Genomic DNA, 20,794 nt, shown 5'->3' with positions numbered 1-20,794 from the left:
TACGCCTCGGGCCACTAGGGGTACCCCAAGGTGGGCAGAAAGCCCCTAAGGGGAAGGTGAGGCACCTGGTGCAGAGAAAAAAAAATACTTCGCCGCGGAGAAGGGCGGCCTGGGTCCCGCATGGACGAAAGTGTCTTCCCATCAGTCCCTGCACTGGGACCTGGGGACCCTGGTGTCCCTGGTTCGATCTCAGGGTGCGCCTCGACCGCTAAGTGCTTCCCAAGGGTGGCTTTGGGTCACAAAGCCCGTGAGGTGAAGGTGAGTTTTGAGGGAGGAGAGGTGAGGCACCAGTCACAGAAAAAGGCAAAAATAAATAAATAAAACGCGCCGCCGAGAAGCAGGGCCTGGGTCCCCCACGGACGAAAGTGCCTTCCCATCAGCCCCTGCACTGGACCCTGTGAACCCTGGTGACACTGGTTCGAGCCCCGGGTGAGCCTCGGGTCTGCGAGGGGTACCCAAAGGCGGGCAGAAAGCCCATGAGGGGACGGTGAGTTTTGAGGGAGGAGAGGTGAGGCACTTGTCACAGAAAAAGAAAAAAAAAAAAAAAAACGCGCCACAGAGAAGTGGGTCCCCCACGGACGAAAGTGCCTTCCCATCAGCCCCTGCACTGGGCCCCATGGACCCTGGCGACCCTGGTTCGAGCCCCAGGTGCGCCTCGGGCCCGTTAGGGGTACCCAGAAGCCGGCAGAAGGCCCATCAGGGGCAGGTGAGACACCTGGGGCAGAGGAAAAAAAACCGCGCTGCAGAAAAGCGGGGCCTGTGTCCTCCACGGACGAAGGTGCCTTCCCATCAGCCCCTGCGCTGGGTCCCGGGGAACCTGGGGTCCCTGGTTTGAGCCCAGGGAGAGCCTCGGGCCTCTAGGGGTACCCCAATGCCGGTGGAAAGCCTATGAGAGGAAGGTGAGCTGTGAGGGAGGAGAGGTGAGGCACTTGTGGCAGAAAAAAACAACCGCGCCACGGAGAAGCGGGGCCTGGGTCTCCCACGGAAAAAGTGCCTTCCCATCAGCCCCTGCGCTGGGACCCGTGGACCTAGGCGACCCTGGTTCTAGGCCTGGGTGCGCCTCAGGCCCTCTAGGTGTACCCCAAAGCGGGCAGAAGGCCTATGAGGGAAAGGTGAGGTTTGAGGGAGGAGAGATGAGGCACCTGCAGCAGGAAAAAAAAAAAAAAACCGTGCCGAGGAGAAGCGGAGCCTGGGTCCCCCACGGAGGAAAGTGCCCTCTCATCAGCCCCTGCGCTGGGCCCCCTGGACCCTGGCGACCCTGGTTCAAGGGCCAGAAGTGACTCCGGCACGCTAGGGGTACCCTAAGGAGGCCAGAAAGCCCAAGAGGGGAAGGTGAGGTTTGAGGGAGGAGAGGTGAGTCACCTGTGGCAGAAAAAAAAATATATATATATATCAGCGCCTCGGAGAAGCCGGGCCTGGGTCCCCACTGACGAAAGTGCCTTCCCATCAGCTCCTGCGCTAGCCCCGAGAACCTGGCGACCCTGGTTCGAGACCCGGGAGCGCCTCAGGCCTGCTCGTGGTACCCCAAAGCAGGCAGAAGGCCAATGAGGGGAAGGTGAGGCACCTGGGGCAGAGAAAAAAAAAAACGCATCTTTGAGAAACGGGGCCTGGGTACCCACGGACGAAGGTACCTTCCCATCAGCCCCTGCGCTGGGCCCCGGCAACCCTGGCGTCCATGGTTTGAGTCCAGGGAGCGCCTTGGGCCGCTAGGGATACCCCCAAGTCGGGCAGAAAGCCCATGATGGGAAGTTGATGTTTGAGGGAGCAGAGGTGAGGCACCTGTGGCAGAAAAAAAAAAAAAAAAAAAAAGGTACGCCTAGGAGAAGCTGGACCTGGGTACCCCACGGAGGAAAATGCCTTCCCATCAGCCCCTGCGCTGGGCCCCGTGGACCCTGGAGACCCTGGTTCGAGACCCAGGTACGCCTCGGGCCCGCTAGGGGTACCCCAAGGCGGGCAGAAATCCCATGAGGGGCAGTTTAGGTTTGAAGAAGGAGAGGTGAGGCACCTGTGGCAGGAAAAAAAAAAAAAAAAAAAAAACAAACAAACGGCACCACGGAGAAGCGGAGCCTGGGTCCCCAACGGACGAAAGTGTCTTCCCATTAGCCCTTGCGCTGGGCCCAGGGGACCCTGGCGTTCCTGGTTCGAGACCAGGGTGTGCTTCAGGCCGCTAGGGGTACCCAAAAGCAGGCAGAAGGCCCATGAGGGGAAGGTGACGCACCTGGGGCAGAGAAAAAAAACAACCGCGCCGCAGATAAGCGGGGCCTGGGTCACCCACAGAAGAAACTGTCTTCCCATCAGGGCTTGCGCTGCGCCCCGGGGACCCTGGTATCCCTGGCTCGAGCCCAGGGTGCGCCTTGGCCTGCTAGGGGTACCCCAAGGCAGTCAGAAGGCCCATGAGGGAAAGGTGAGACACCTGGGGCAGAGAAAAAAATAAAAAACTGCGCCGCCCAGAAGTGGCGCCTGGGTCCCCCACGGACGACCGTCCCTACCCATCAGCCCTACACCGGGCCCCGGAGACCCTAGCGTCCCTGCTCGAAACCAGGGTGCGCCTCTGGCCCGCTAGGGGTACCTCAAGGCGGGCAAAAAGCCCATGAGGGGAAGGTGAGGCACCTGGGGAAAAGCAAAAAAAAAAAAAAAAAAAACGCACAGAGAAGCAGAGCCTGTGTCCCCAAGGAAGAAAGTGTCTTCCCATCAGCCCTTGCGCTGGGCCGCGGGGAACCTGGTGTCCCAGTTTCGAACCCAGGGTGTGCGTCTGGCCACTAGGGGTACCCCAAGTCGGACAGAAGGCCCATGAGGGGAAGGTGAGGTTTGAGGGAGGAGAGGTGAAGCAACTGTGGCAGAAAAAAAAAAAAAAAAAACACGCCGCGGAGAAGCGGGGCCTGGGTCCCCAACGGATGAAAGTGCCTTCCCATCAGCCCCTGCGCTGGGCCCCATGGACACTGGCGACCCTGGTTAGAGCGCAGGGTGCGCCTCGTGACCAATAGGGGTATCCCAAAGAGGTCAGAATGCTCATTAGGGGAAGGTGAGGCACCTGGGGCAGAGAGAAAAAAAAACCAACCCTGCCGCGGAGAAGCCGGGCCTGGATCCCCAATGACTAAAGTGCCTTTCCATCAGGCCTTGCGCTGGGTCCCGGGGGATCCTGGCGTCCCTGGTTCGAGCACAGGTTGCGCCTTGGTATGCTAGGGGTACCCCAACACGGACAGAAGGCCCATGAGGGGAAGGTGAGGCACCTGGGGTAGAGAAAAAAAAACCGCGCTGCAGAGAGGCGGGGCCTGGGTCCCCCAGGGACCTAAGTGCCTTCCCATCAGCCTCTCTGCTGTGCCGCGGGGACCCTGGCTACCCTGGTTCGAGCCCAGGGTACGCCTCGGGCCTGCTAGGGGTACCCCAATGCGGGCAGAAGGGGATGAGGGGAAGGTGACCCACCTGGGGCAGAGGAAAAAAAAAAACGCGCCTCGGAGAAGCGGGGCCTGGGTCCCCCACGGAAGAAAGCGTCTCCCCATCAGCCCTTGCGCTGCGCCCTGGGGACCCTGGCTTCCCTGGTTCGAGCCCAGGGTGCGCCTTGGGCCGCTAGGGGTACCCCAAGGTGGACAGAATGCCCATGAGGGGAAGGTGAGGCACCTGGGGCAGAGAAAAATAAAACTGCGCCGCCGAGAAGCGGGGACTGGGTCCCCCACGGACGAAAGTGTATTCCCATGAACCCTTGCACTGAGCCCCAGGGACCCTGGCGTCCCTGGTTCGAGTCCAGTGTGCGCCTAGGGTGGCTAGGGGTACCCCAAGTCGGACAGAAGGCCCATGAGGGGAAGTGAGGTTTCAGGAAGTAGAGGTGAGGCACATGTGGCAGGTGTCCATCTGTAAACTGTTTATCCATGTGAGCCCTGATGTCCACCAGGGCTGGATATCCCCCTGGGGCTAGATGTTTGCCTGGAGCCTGGTGTCTACCTGGGGCCTGATATCCAGGAGAGGCTTAGTTATCCACCTATGGCCACCTGGAGCCAGATGCCCACCTGAGGTTTGGTGTACACCTAACGCCTGATATCTGCCTGGGGCTTGGGTGTTCATGTGGGGCCTGATGTCCACCTAAGACCACGTGTTCACCTGGAGCCTGGGTGACCATCTGGTTTATGATGTTCAGCTGGGGCCCAGAGTTCAGCTGGGGACTGGGTCAACCTTCTGCCTGATGCACACCTGGGGACTAGGTACCCACCTGGGCTCCTGTGTTCACTGGAGCCTGATGTCTACCTGGGGCCTTGTATTTACCTAGGACCAATGCATCCACCTGGGGTCTGAGTGCCCTCATGGAGCCTGGAGTTTTCCTGGGGCCTGGGGTCTGCCTTAGGCTTAAGTGTACATCTGTGGCCTGATGTCCACCTTGGGATGGATGTCCAGCTGGGGACGGATATTCAGTAGGGGCCTGAGTGTCCACCTGGTTTGTGATGTCTACTTGGGGCCTGGTGTTCATCTAAGGTTTGATATCCACCTGGGGCCTGGACATTTACCTGGAACCTGATGTATAGCTGGTGCCTGAAGTTCATCTATGCCTGGTGTCCCCCTGGGGCCAGGTAGTCAACACGGGGCCTGAAGACCTTCTAGAGTTCAGTGGGGCCTGAAGTCCACCTAGGGCTTGGGTATCCAAATAGGGCCTGGTGTCAGCTTGAGATTTGTGTATTTACCTAGGGCCTGGTTGTCCACTTGGGGCTTGATTTTTTACTTGTTTTTTGTGTTAATCTGGAGTCTAGTGTCCACCTGGGGGCCTAGGTATCCACCTAGGGACTATTGTCCAGCTGGAGACTAATGACTACCTATGGCCTGGTAATCACCTAAGGCTTTGTTTCACCTAGGTACTTGGTGTCAAACTGTTGCCTGCTGTTCACCTGGGCTATGGTGTCCACCTGGGGCATATTGTCCACCTGGGGTCTGGATGTCAGCCTGGGGCTTGTTGTATACCCGTATCTTAGATATCCAGATAGGGGTCTGTTTTCTGCTTGGGTGCAGCAGTCCATCTGGTGCTTGAGTGTCAACCTAAGGCCTGATGTCTATGTTGGACCTAGGGTTCACCTGAAGCCTGATATCCACCTGGGGCCTCAATGTCCAAATGGGGCCTGATGCCTATCTGGGCCCTGGGTGTCCACCTGCAGCATGGATGTCCACTGGTACTTTATGTCCACTAGGGGCCTAATGTCCACCTAAGACCTGGTGTTCACCTGGGGTCTGATGTTCAGCTGAAGACCGGATGTCCACCTGGAGCCAAGGAATCCACCCAGGGGCTGGTGTTGAACTGGGGCCTGATGATCACCTGGGGACAAGGTACACACCAGGCTTGATGTCCACCTGTCACTAGATGTCCACCTGAGTCCTGATGTCCATCTTGATCCTGGGTGTCCACATTAGGCCTGATGTCCAGCTGGGGCCTAGGTACCCACTGGGGGCTTCCTGTTAACTTGGGGACTGGTGTCATTCTGGAGCCTAATGACCACCTGGGTTGTATTATTCAACTGTTCAACTGTGGCCAGAAGCGCACCTGGGGTCTGGGCTTCCACCTAGAGCCTGATGTTTAGCTGGGGCTAGAGTTTACATGGAGAATGATGTCCACCTGAAGTTTGATGTTTACCTGGGGCCTGATACCTTCCTGGTGCCCAAGTGTTCTCATGTGCCTAATGTCCATTAGTTGGCCTGGTGTTCATCTGAGGGCTTAGTTCAACCAGTGGCTTTATGTACACCTGGATTCTAGTGTCCTCCTGGGGCCTTATGCCTACCAGGAGTCTGGTGTACCCCAGGGGTCTAGTATCCACCTGGAGTCTGGGTGTCCACCTGGAGCCTAATGTTGAGCTTAGACTGAGTGTCAGCCTGAGGCCTGATGTCTACTTAGGGCATAGGTATTCACCTGGGGCTTGTTGTTTACCTGGGGACTAATGTCAACCTTGAGCCTAGGTATCCACATGGGGAATAGTGTCCAGTTGCAGCCAGATGTCCACCTATGGCCTGAAGCATGGTTGTTATCCTAAGGCCTTGTATTAGTTCATTTTCACACTGTTATAAAAAAACTACCTGATATTGGGCAACTTATGAGGAAAAGAGGTTTAACTGACCCACAGTTCTTCAGGCTTAATAGGGAGCATGACTGGGTGGGCTTGGGACACTTACAATCATGATGTAAAGCCAAGAGGAAGCAAGCCCTTTTTACCATGGGGGAGGAGGAGGGAGAGAGGAGGGGGATGTGCTACACACTTTCAAATAACCAGATCTCATAAGAACTCTATCACGAGAACAGCAAATGGGAAGTCTGCCCCCATGATTCAATCACCTCTCACCAGGCCCCTTCTTCAACCCATGTGGATTACAATTCAACATGAGATTTGCATGGAGATATAGAGCCAATATCAGGCCTGATGCCCACCTGGAGTCGTGTCTACCTGAGGCCTAGTGTAGACATGAGGCCTGGGCATCCACCTAGGACCTCATGTTAAGATAGGGGCTGGAGTTCTTTTGGTGTCTAGTGTATACCTGGGGCCCAGATGTATAACTAGAGCCTGATGTTTCAGATGGAAACCTGGGCCCCAGGTGCTCATCAGATCCTAGTTGAAAACTCAGGCTTCAGGTGCACATCAGACTCCAAGTGGACACATAGGACCCAGGTTGACACCAAGATTTCAGGTAGACTCTGGGTCCCAGAAAAACACCCCGCCCTAGGTGGACAGCTGAACCTGAGTAGACATCAGGCCCCAGATCGACATCTGGCCCCAGGTAGATTCCTAGGCCCAAGGTGAATACTCAGTCTCCAGCCCTAGGTGAATTCAGTCTTAGGTGACTAAGGACTGGTGTTCCTCTGGGGCCTCATGTCTACCTGGCCCTGGGAGTGCACATGGAGCCAGATGTCTATAAAGGCCCTGAGTGTCCACTAGGGCCTGAGGTTCACCAGGAGCGTAGACATCTACCTAGGACCTCGTGTCCACCTAAAACCTGGTGTTCACCCAGGGCCTGGGTGACAACCTGGGATCTGATGTTCACCTGAGACCCAGAGTTCAGCTGGTGCCTATGTCAGCCTGGTACCTGATGCACATGAGAGGACTGGGTGCCCACCTGAGGACTGGTGTTCATGGGGAACTGGTGTTCAGCTGTGGATTGATGACCAACTGGGTCCTGGTGTCCTCCTGGCACCTGAGGTCCACCTGGGACTGCATGCTTACCTAGGGCCTGGTGTTCCCCTGGGGCCTGGTGTGCCCCTGAGACCTGGGGTCCACCTGGGCCTAGTATCCACTTGGGGCCTCATATCCATCTGGAACATCATGTCCACTTAGGGCCTTGTAGTTACCTAGGGACTGGGTGTCCTACTGGTGCTTGAGTGTCCTCCTGGGGCCTGGGGTTCTCCTGGGGCCTGGGTGTACATCTCTGGCCTGATGTCCATCTTGGGATGGATGTCCACCTGGGGACAGATGTTCACTTGTGGCCTAACTGTCCATCTCATGTCTAATGTCTACCTGGGGCCTGGTGTTTGCCTGAGGCCTTATATCCACCTGCGGCCTGGGCATCCATTTGAGGCCTGATGTCTACCTAAGACCCGGTGTTTAACTGGGGCACAGACTTCTTCCTGGAGCCCGATGTTCATCTGGAGCCTGAAGTTCACCTATGCCTGTTGTCTACCTGAGGCCTATGTGTCAACCTAGGGCCTGATGATGACCCTGAGTTCAGTGTTCACCTGGGGCCTGACATCTGCCTGGAGTCTGGGTGTCCACATAGGGCCTGATGTTGGCTTGGGACCAAAGTATTTACCTAGGACCTGGGTGTCTACTTAGAGCCTCGCTTCTACATGGTTCATTGTGTCAACCTGGGGCCTGATGTCCACTTAGGGCCTAGGTAACCTCCTCATGACTAAAGTCCACATGGGGGCTGAAACCATCTCAGACCTTGTGTTAATCTAGGGCTTAGTGTCCACCTGAGGCCTGCCTGGGACCTGGTGACCCCCTGGGGTCAAGGTATCCACTCTGGGCCTGATGACCAATTGGTGCTTAAGGATCTACCTAGAGACTGGTGTCAACCTGGAACCTGATGTCCACTTGGGGTCTGGTGTACACCTTGGGCCTGATGCCCACCTGGGCACAGGTGTACACTTTGGGCCTAGTGTGCACCTGAAGCCTGGGTGTCAACCTGGATCTTGATGCACACCTTTAGTCAAGTGTTTAACTCTGGCCTGATGAAATACTGGAGCCTGATTTACATCTGTGTACTGGGTCTCCACCTGGGGCCTGATGTCCACCTGCAGCCAGATATCCACCTGGCACCAGATGTCTATGAAGAATCTGGGTGTCCACCTTGAAAATGGTGTATTCCAAGAGACTAGGCATGCACATTGGGCCTGGGGTCCACCTGGGTCCTGATATCTACCTGAGGCTGGTATTGAACTGGTGCCTGTGTGTTCCCTTGGAGCCTGATGTTCATTTGGAACCTGGTGTTCACCTAGGACATGGGTATCCACCTGGATCCTGATTTTCAGGTGGGGAGTGGATATAGACCTGGGACCTGACGGCCACCTATGCTATAAGTAACACAACCACCTGGGGCCTGGTGTTCACCTGCAGCCTGATATCCACCTGGTACCTATGTGTCAATCTAGTGCCTGGTGTCCACTTGAGGACTAGGTAGACATCTGGGGCTTGGTGTTCACCAGGGGCCTGGTGTTCATCTTGCACCCAGTGTCCACCTGGACCCTGTGTATCAGCCTGTGGCCTAGGTGGCCACTTGGAGCTTTATGTGCACCTGGGGCCTGAGAGTTTTCTAGGATCTGATGACCACTGGGGCCCAGGTATCCACCTGGGACATCAGGCTCCAAGTGTACACCCAGGCTCCATGTGGACACCAGGCCAGGAGAACTCCAGCCCTTATCTGAACATCAGGTCCTAGATGGATGCCCAGGCCCCATGTGTACATCAGGCCCCAGGTATACACTGGACTGCAGGTGGACACCACCACTCAATTGGATACACATACTCAAGGTGGACACCAAGCTCCACGTGAATTCCTACACTCCAGGTGAACATCAGGTCCCAAGTGGATACCTGGACCCCAGGTGGATACCAGTCTCTAAATTAATACCAGGCCTCAGATGGTCCTTAGGAGCCATGTGGACGTTAGTCATCAGGAAGTTACCTAGGCCCAAAGTGGACATCAGGCTCCATGTTGACACAAGATCTAGTTGGAAGTCAGGCCCCAGGTGGACACCCAGGCCCTAGGTAAATACTTAGGTCCCAAGTTGACAGCAGGCCCTATGTAAACACTCAGAACTCAGGTGGACATCTGAGTTCATCTGGAACCTTGTGTTACAGGCCCAATGTAAACACCAGGCCTTAGGTAGATACCAAATTTCTAGGTGGACATCAGAACTCAGATTGACAGAAAGACTCCAGTAGACATAATGTACCAATGAATATCCAGGACCCTGGTAAATACCCAGGCCCCAGATTGATACCAGAGTCTATGTGGACAGACAGGCCCTGGGTAGAAAACAGGCCCAAGGTGGACACTGGACTGGACATCAGGTCCTAGGTTGACAACCATGCTTTAAGTTGACACCAGGCCCCAAGTGAACATCTGGCCCCAGCTGGACACTAGTCCCCTGGTGAATACCTAGTCTCAAGGTTGACATCAGGCCCCATGTGAACACTAGACCCCAGATAAACACTTATGCCCTAAGTGGACATCAGGCCTCAGGTGGTTACCCAGTCCCAAGGTTAACATCAGGACCCCGATGGGCACCAGTTATGAAGTGGATTCCTAGGCCCCAGGTGAATATCAAGCCCTAGGTGGATACCAGGCCCCAGGTGGATACCAGGATCCTGGTAGACATCAGGTCCCAAGAGGACACTAGAACCTAGGAGTACATTAGGCCACAGGTTAACATGAAGGCCCCAGATGAATACCAGGCCAACTTGTGGACATCAGGCCTGAGAAGGGTCCTTGGGCTCCAGGTGGATATCAGGCCCCAGGTGAACATCCAGCACTCAGATGAACATTAAGCTTCAGGTAGACATCATGCCTCCGGTGAACTCCAGGCCCCAGCTGAGCATCAGGCCCCAGGTGGATGCCTAGGTTCCGGGTGCACATCTGGCCACAGTTGGACATTCAACCCCAGGTGACCATCAGGCCATGGGTGAATACACCGTTTCCAGGTAGACATCAGATCGAAGGTGAACATCAGTCCCCCAGTGGACATCAGGCCCAAGGTGGACACTGAACTAGAGGTTTACATCAGGCCACATGTTGACACCTAGTCCCAGATGGACATCAGACCCCAGGTGGATACCTAGGCCTCCAGTGAATTTCAGACACCAGGTTGACATTCAGGCCCCCAGTGGTCATCTGGCCTCATGAGAACACTCAGACCCCAGGTGCAAATGATGTCTCAACTGGACACCAAACCGCTAGTTTGATACCCAAGGCCCAGGTGGACACCAGGTCCAAGGCTGACACTCAAGCCCTAAGTGAATACCAAGCTCTAGGTGAATAATTCAACCCAGGTGGTCATTAGGACCCAGCTGGATACCAGTCCCCAGGTTAACACAAGGCCCCCAGTGGGCACCTAGGCACCAGCTGGACATCAGGCCCTATGTAAACACCCAGGTCTCAGGTGAACACCATGCCCCAGGTGGACATCAGGCCCTAGGTGGACTCGGGGCCACAGGTGGACATCTAGCCCCTGGGCAACATCCAGCCCCAGATGGACATAACCGTTTCCATGGATAAACCATTCCCAGGTGGATATCAGGCCTCAAGAGGAAGGCAGTCACCAGGTAGACATCAGGCCTCAGTAGACACCAAGGTCCCAGATGTACAGCAGGCCCCATCTGAACCCCAGACTCATGTGGACATCAGGCCACAGGTAGACACCAAGCCTTACGTAGATACCTAACTTCAGGTAGACATCAGACCCAAGGTGGACACCCAGTTCCCAGGTGGACAATCAGGCCCCAGGCACACATCAGGCCTTAAGTGGACACCCAGGCCCCAGGTTGATATCCAGCTCCCAGGTGATCACCAAGCCCCAGGTAGACACCAGGCCATAGGTGAGCAACAGGATGCAGTAGGCCATCAGGCCACAGCTGGATACAAGTCCCCGGGGAACACAAGGCCCCAGTGGGACACAGATCTAAGGCAGACATCAGGCCCCAGGTGGACATACAGGCATGAGGTGGAATTCACCCTGAGGGGGACATTCGGCCCCAGGTATGCATCAGGCCTCAGGTGAATAACCAGTCCCCAGGTGGACATTAGCCTGCAAGTCAACCACAGTCCCCAGGTTGATACCTGGTCCCCAGGTAGCTACCCAATCTGCAGGGTAACATTAGGCCCCTGTAGGATCCCAGGCCCCAAGTGGATTCCTAGGCCCCTGATGAACATCACGTGCAGGTGTCCAAGCAGGCCCTGGGTGGACATAACTGTGTACAGGTAAGAAGTTGACCTGTGGGGAGGGTGAGCAGTCAGCAGCCCACTGGGGTCCTGAGTAGGTCTTCTGGAAGGAGGAGGCTGAGGGGATGGAACCTTAAAGAAGCGACCTCACTTCCTTGGCAAAAGACCCTAAGAGAACTTAGAATTCTGGTAACCAGGCCAGGCATGGTGGCTCACACCTGTAATCCCAGCACTTTGGGAGGCTGAGGCAGGAGGATCATGAAATCGGGAGATCGAGACCAGCCTGACCAACATGGTAAAACCAGATGTCTACTAAAAATACAAAAAACAAACAAGGGCAGGAGATCGAGACCATCCTGGCTAACACAGTGAAACCCCGTCTCTACTAAAAATACAAAAATTAGCCGGGCGTAGTGGCGGGCACCTGTAGTCCCAGCTACTCGGGAGGCTGAGGCAGGAGAATGGCATGAACCCGGGACGCGGAGCTTGCAGTGAGCCAAGATCGCGCCATTGCACTCCATCCAGCCTGGGCGAGAGAGCGAGACTCTGTCTTAAAAACAACAACAACAACAACAAAAATAATCACAAAAAAACTAGCCAGGTGTGGTGATGTGTGTCTCGTGTCTGTAATCCCAGCTACTCAGAAGACTGAGGCAGGAGAACTGATTGAACCCAGTAGGCAGATGTTGCAGTGAGCCGAGATCATGCCACTGCACTCCAGCCTGGCCGACAGAATGAGACTATGTCTCAAAAAAAAAAAAATGAATTCCGATAACCAGGCACCCATATCCTAGAGTTAGCCCCATAGCCAGCTCACTTGGCTGGAGATGCTCAAGACAGCAAGATGTTTTTGTGCTGCATCCCCACATCTCAAGGCTCCTGCTTCAGGAATGGCGGGAGTGAGAGCCTTTCTTTTCCGATGATGCTCTTGTAGGCTCATCCCTCACCCCAGATGCCTCTGGCCATTTGGCAGAAGGCCCCCCCAGGTACCACAGGACAGGAGTCACCAGGTAGACATCAGGCCCTAGATGGAGCTACCAGGCCAGGCCTCACCAGTGATCCCACCAGGGCCACATCTGCACATTGTCCTTGTCCAGCTGGAGCCTCTGGAGCTCATTGAGACACAGGCACATGGTGAGGTCACCTGCAGTCTGGAAGTCTTTCCAGGGACAATGTTTTCAGGCCGAAACTCCTTTAAATTCAGTGAGGTTGTTTTCATGTTTGGAAATTCCAGTGGAAAGTGAATGATATTGGTGACCTCTCTCCTTTTTCAGCTCCTGCCTCAGGTGCAGAAATACAGCTATTTCCAGTTCCAGCTGTTGAGCCAGTGCCAGCACCAGGGGCAGAGCCCCCTCCAGGACAGCGCTGGAGCTAGAGGAATCTCCAGAGACCTCCTGCCACTGCCCTGGGACTGCCCAGGACCAGCCCAGTGAGAAGCTGCTTGACTTCATGGCACCTCCTGTAGAGCCACCGGCCTCAGCCCTGGAGCTGAAAGTGTGGCTGGAGCTAGAGGTGGCAGAGAGGGGGTGACCAGCACAGCTTCAGCCAGCAGCTCCCACACTGCTCCCAGTCCTGGGCACAGTGGAAGCTATGGAGGGAGAGACCAGGGTGTGCAACCTGGGCTCCTCTGCCTCACTGGAGAGGGACTTCTCTCATTGAGCAGAGCAGCAGCCCTGCTGCTGAAGGGCCTGCTGCTACTGCTGCTGGGGGTGTTTGCCTGCCTGCAGGAGGTGCTGGAGAGCAAGAAAAGGAGCCTGTGAGCAGGGGTTCCAGCAGGTCCTCCTGCTCCCAGAGGCGACCTCCTCCTCCAGGCATGGAGGTTTGCCCTCAACTGGGCATCTGGGCCATTTTCCTCTAATGTGCTGCCCAGGATGGCCTCTTCTTGACAGGCGGACAGGGGTTGAGGGGGCCAGGGGGCATCTCCAAAGGAAGTTTTTAAACTCAGCAGCTGCACCCCAGAATCTCCATGCCTGCACCTGCCCAAGGATTTATTCATAGCTTAACTAAGAATTTCAAATTTCTACCATTACACTGAAATAATGTTTGACTTTTTGAAACTTCCATGACTTCTTTCACTCCCTAATATTGTAGATGGTGTTTTTGAGGTGATGCTGAAAACCTCTGATAGTTGTGTGTTTTGTTGTGGTTCTTTGTGTGATTAAATTACCATCTGATCAAGTGATATTGAAAACCCTTCAGGTATGGTTTTTAGAAGACTTTGACCTATTTTTGCTTGTGTTGACTCTCCCTCCAGCTTTGTGGAAAGAGGGATCATGTAGGTTTATTTCTCAGGCAGATCAGTCACCTTTTGCCATTAAAGTTTTAGCATCCATTTCCAAAATTTGGTATAGAAGTTGACATTTTGGTGTTTTTAGCTAATCTGGGGTCAAAACAGAATGACATAGATGAGGAAGCTTATAAACAAATTTGTTTCAGTTCTGGAGATGGCAAAATTCAAGGTCAAGTGGTTAGCAGATTCCATGTCTGGTGTGGGCTTGCTTTGTGGTTCACAGACAGCCGTGTTTCTACCATGTCCTCACATGACAGAAGGGATGGTGGAGCTCTCTATGGTGCCTTCAATAGGGGCTACTAATCCCACTCATGTGGTCCCTGCCTTCATGATCTAATCATTCCCCAAGGCCCTACCTCCAAATATCATCACATAGGGAATTAGATTTCAACACTTGAATTTGAAGGGGACAATAACATTTGGTCTATAGCATCAGGTTACCCAGAGCCTTATGCATTCAGAGGAAATCCAAAATCTTCTATAAGTATTCACTGGTCCCCTCTAGGCTTAGGGAAATCTTCAATTGCAGCTCTTGATTCAGCTTGGTTCAAGCTTAAATTCTACATTTGCCTGAATAGCTTGTTCATGGGACACAGGGAAGTTTAGAGGCAACTGACCATTTGGAGTTTTAGGACAATTGATGGAAGAGGGGTTGGCATCTGGATGAGAAGTGGAGGGAGAATAGGACAAAGGCACAGAAGGAGAGAGCACAATGAGAAAGGGGAAGAGGGACATCTGGACATAAGGGCCAACTGGAGGGCAGGGAAGGTAATTTTCTTTGCATTTTAAACTCAGACCACATATCACATCAGAATCACTTGAGGGAGACATATTCAATGCGTATTCCTGGGTTTCTTCTCTTGGAAATTTTTATTTCTTAAATCTTGAGTTGTGCTGATTTACATGTATTTATCATAAGAATTTTGGATAATTCTTACTTTGGGAGGCCCAGGCAGTGGATCACTTGAGGTCAGGAATTCAAAACCAGCCTGGCCAACATGGTGAAACCTCATCTCTACTAAAAATACAAAAATTAGCCAGGCATGGTGGTGCACGCCTATAGTCCCAGCTACTTGGGAGGCTGAGGCAGGAGAATCACTTGAATCAGGGAGGCAGAGATGACAGTGAGCTGAGATCATGCCACTGCACTCCAGCCTGGGCAACAGTAAGACTCCATCTCAAAAAAAAAAAAAAAAAAAAAAAAAAAAGAATTGTGGATAATTCTGATGCAATTATAAAAAAAAGCAGAGCTTGATAACCACTGGGTTGGGACGTATATCAGGAAGACATTTGATTATGTAAAATAACTGCAAAACAAACTGAAGGGGAGTTATTTTAAAATGCTTGAATATAATTATATAATTCAACTCTTCCTATGTATGTAGTTTGACCACATATTTAATGTCTGCTATACTAAGATTGGAAATGTGTAGAAGTTTTTTTAAAAATCAGGTAGAAGCACAGAAAATAGGAGTTGGAGAGAAAAGAAAACTAGCTATTGTCTGGTAACAAGAGAAGAGAAGGGAAACAAAGTAGCATATTTTTGTTCATTGTTTGATGGCATCTAAATTATGATCCCAAATATTTTTTTTCTAAGAAATCCAATAATACAAGTATTCAGAGTGGAGTACCAACACTGATTTCCTGGGAAAGAGAAGTGTACTCTGTTTTGCTGCATAATGATGAGGGAGAAGGAAAGGAAAATTAGTTGAGTAAACAAGTAAGAGACTGGTCCTCAGGGAAGTTGTCTGCCTGAAAAATCACAACTACTGCACCTACAGATAAGCCCTGAACAGATAAGCATGCAGGGTCCTGCACAGATGCCTTCTGTCCTTTGTGTAATTGGAAAGCTCCCAGGAAAAATTTTCCTCCCTTTTTCAGGCATATACATGGTGGCCTTTGTGGGAACTTGCACAGGGAGGAGGGGGGCTTACCTAAAACAAACCCACAGTTATAGAAACAAGAGAAGCCCACTTTGTGCTTGACTAGAGACATACCCACAGCTGGATATATAAAGGGAATTGTGCAGACAGTTTTATACATAGCTGAGAGGAGTTTCTTATAAAAGCTTTTTGATTCAACTGTAAAAACGGCAATCCACTTGGACCCCCTTGTCTGCTGCAGAGAGCCTCCTCCTTTTGCTTGTTAAACTTTCACTCCAGCCTCACCCATGTGTCCCCGTTCCTTAATCATCTTGGTGGTGAGATGAAGAACTCCAGGTGATACCTCACAAGAGAGACTGCTACATTGTGGTGCATTGGTGAGACTGCAACTTTAAGAAGTGTTACTTTTATTGCTGCTGAATTATTTTATCTCCTACCCAACTGAAAATAAAGGATATAAAGTGCTTAGGTTGAACACAAAGTCCTCTGCTCTAGGTAACATCTTCAGCAGCCACATTAGCAGAGGGATGGGTGGTAATGGTGGAGTAGATGCCTCTTTGCTTCTGACAGGGTGTCTGCTTATGTGTTAAACAAAATAGTATGGTATATATTTCATTAAGAAATCTGCTAAAAAATGAAGTAAAACAGGTTCTTGTTCTTAAGAGGCACAGTATTTGCTACGGCAGCAAGACCAAAAGGCTTAAGTAACAAAAATGTGCATAGTAGTTACAAACATTTTCATATAAACAAAATAATGTGAGCATCTGTATATGACAATAACTCATGCAAAAATATTTTTTAACTGAGATTGACATCATTTTATACATAACAAATATTATTACTGTATTCTGAGGTAATATATTGTTTGTATATAGATGTTATAAATAATAACTTAGTTACTCATCATTTATACAACAAATAATTCTTTGGAATCTACAAAATGCTGTTTTTTTTCTAGGCACTGAATGTACAAATTGATTTAAAATATGTGTTTTTAGAGTGTGGTAGATTAAAAAATACAAAATAGGCTGGGCACAGTGGCTCACGCCTGTAATCCCAGCACTTTGGGAGGCCGAGGCAGGTGGATCACCTGAGGTCAGGAGTTCAAGACCAGCCTGACGAACATGGTGAAACTCCATCACTACTAAAAATACAAAATTAGCCCAGGGTGGTGGCACATGCCTGTAGTCCCAGCTACTCGGCAGGCAGAGGCAGGACAATCGCTTGAACCCGGGAGGCGGAGGTGGCAGTGAGCCGAGATTGCATCATTGCACTACAGCCTGTGCAACAAGAGCAAAACTCTGCCTAATATACATACATATATAATGTATATACACGTATATAAATATGTTATATATGTATATATGTATATATAATATACATATATACATTATATATATACATTATATACATGTACATATGTATATATGTATATATACATGTACAGATGTATATATGTATATATACATGTACAGATGTATATATGTATATATACATGTACAGATGTATATATGTATATATACATGTACAGATGTATATATGTATATATACATGTACAGATGTATATATGTATATATAATCTGTATATATAATATGTATACATATATAATATGTATATATGTATATATAATATGAATATATGTTATATCTGTATATATAATATACATATATTATATATGAATATATAATATACGTATATTATATGTATGTATATAATATATGTATATTATCTATGTATATAATATATGTATATACATATATTATGCATATATACATAGATTATGTATATACATACATGTATATACATATATTATGTGTATACATATGTGTACATACATATATTATGTGTATATACATATATTATGTGTATAAACATATGAGTATATACATATATTATGTGTATATACATATGTGTATATATACATACATTTTGTGTATATACATACATTATGTGTGTATATATACACATAGGTAAGTATATATACATACGTGTGTATACATACATTATACACATACATATGTATATATACATACATATACATATATACACATATATACATATAGGTATATATACATATATGCACATATATTATGTATATATACATATATTACATATATACATATATGCATATATTACGTATATATACATACATACATATATTACATTTACATACATATATTATGTACATATAAACATATATTAAGTATATATACATATATTATGTATATATACAACATATATACATATGTGTATATATAGATACATATATACATATACATATATGTATATATATTAAATGTATATATTATAATAAATATTTATATATTATATGTAATATACATCATATATTATATATTATAGATAATGTAGAGTAAAATATATATTACATATAATTATATATTATATAATATAGATATTATCTACATTATAAATTATATATGATTATATATTATTTATTATATATTATCTATGATTACATATATTCTATATTCTATATTCTATATTCTATATTATATATTATATATGATTATATATGATATATATTGTATATTATATGTGATTATATATGATATATATTGTATATTATAAATGATTATATATTATATATCATATATTACATATATTATATATTATATGTTACATATATGATTATATATTATATATACTATCTTACATATATGATTATATGTTGTATATTATATACTATATGAGATTCTATCATATATACTATATGAGATTCTATCATATATACTATATGAGATTCTATCATATATACTATATGAGATTCTATCATATATACTATATATGATTCTATCATATATACTATATATGATTCTATCATATATAGTATATATGATTCTATCATATATAGTATATATGATTCTATCATATATACTATATATGATTCTATCATATATACTATATATGATTCTATCATATATACTATATATGATTCTATCATATATACTATATATGATTCTATCATATATACTATATATGATTCTATCATATATACTATATATGATTCTATCATATATACTATATATGATTCTATCATATATACTATATGATTATATATGATATATGATATATTATATGTGATGATATATGATATATTATATATTATATATGATATATGATATATCATATATTATATATTATATATGATATATGATATATCATGTATTATATATGATTATATATTATATATTATGTATTATGTATATGATTATATATTATATATTATGTACTATATATGATTACAGAATATATATTATGTATTATATATATGATTACAGATTATACATATTATGTATTATATATATGATTACATATATAATGTATTATATATGATTACATATATATTATGTATTATATATATGATTACATATTATATTATGTATTGTATATATGATTACATATTATACATATTATGTATTATATATGATTACATATTACATATTATGTATTATATATGTGATTATATATTATATACATTATGTATTATATATATGATTATAGATTATATATTTCATAGATAATATATATGATAGATTATATATTTCATAGATAATATATATGATAGATTTTATATTCCATAGATAATATATATGATAGATTATATATTCCATAGATAATATATATGATAGATTATATATTCCATAGATAATATATATGATAGATTATATATTCCATAGATAATATATATGATAGATTATATATTCCATAGATAATATATATGATAGATTATATATTTCATATGTAATATGTATTATAGATTATATATTTCATATATAATATATATTATAGATTATATATAATATATATTGTAGTATATATATTATAGATTATATATAATATATATTATAGTATATATAATATATATTATAGTATATATAATATATCTTATAGATTATATATAATATATATTATAGTATATATAATATATATTATAGATTATATATAATATATATTATAGTATATATAATATATATTATAGATTATATATAATATATATTATAGTATATATAATATATATTATAGATTATATATAACATATAGTATATATAATATATATTATATATTATACATTTTATATAATATATATTATATGATATATAATGTGTATTATACATTATACATTTTATATAATATATATTATATGATATATAACATATTATATATTATACATTATATTATATATGTATATGTATATACAATACAATGTATATTATATTATAATATATTATAATATAATATATATTATATTATAATATATTATAATATAATATATATTATAATACATATAATATACATTATATGATAATATAATATATGTTATATTATAATATAATACATATAATATATAATGATATAATATATTATATATAATATGATATATATTTAATATATTATATATAATATACATTATATATAATATATTATAATATAATAGAACTTATTATACATTATATTATATTATATAAAATATATACCATATGATACATTATATATAATATCTATTATATATAATATATATTATATATTATACATTATATATAATATATAGTATATTATATATCCTATATAATACATAATATATTATGTATTATACATTATATATAATATATACTATATATCATATGTTATTTTATATATTATATATGATACATTATATATAATATAGATTATATATTCTATATAATATAGATTATATATAACATTTCGTATATATTATATATTATATATCATATATTATATATTCTATATTATATAGAATATATTCTATATTCTATATAATATATATAATATATTCTATATTATATATATTCTATTTAATATATTCTATATTCCATATAATATATTCTATATAATACATTCCATATTCTATATAATATATTCTATATAATACATTATATATTCTATATTATATACTATGTAAAAGATGTTATATATAATACATCATATGTAAGGTGTTATATATAATACATCATATATAAGATCTTATATATAATACATCATATATAAGATGTTATATATAATACATCGTATATAAGATGTTATATATAATACATCATATATAAGATGTTATATATAATACATTATATATGCTATATATAATACATTATATATTAGATGTTACATATAATACATTATATATATTATGTGTTACATATATTATATATATTATATATAATATATAACATATATATTGTATATGAT

The sequence above is a fragment of the Pongo abelii genome, chromosome 22 (assembly GCF_028885655.2).
Source record: "Pongo abelii isolate AG06213 chromosome 22, NHGRI_mPonAbe1-v2.0_pri, whole genome shotgun sequence".
NCBI lineage: Eukaryota > Metazoa > Chordata > Mammalia > Primates > Hominidae > Pongo > Pongo abelii.
The sequence above is the reverse complement of the archived record's forward strand: the minus strand, read 5'-3'. Positions refer to the sequence as shown.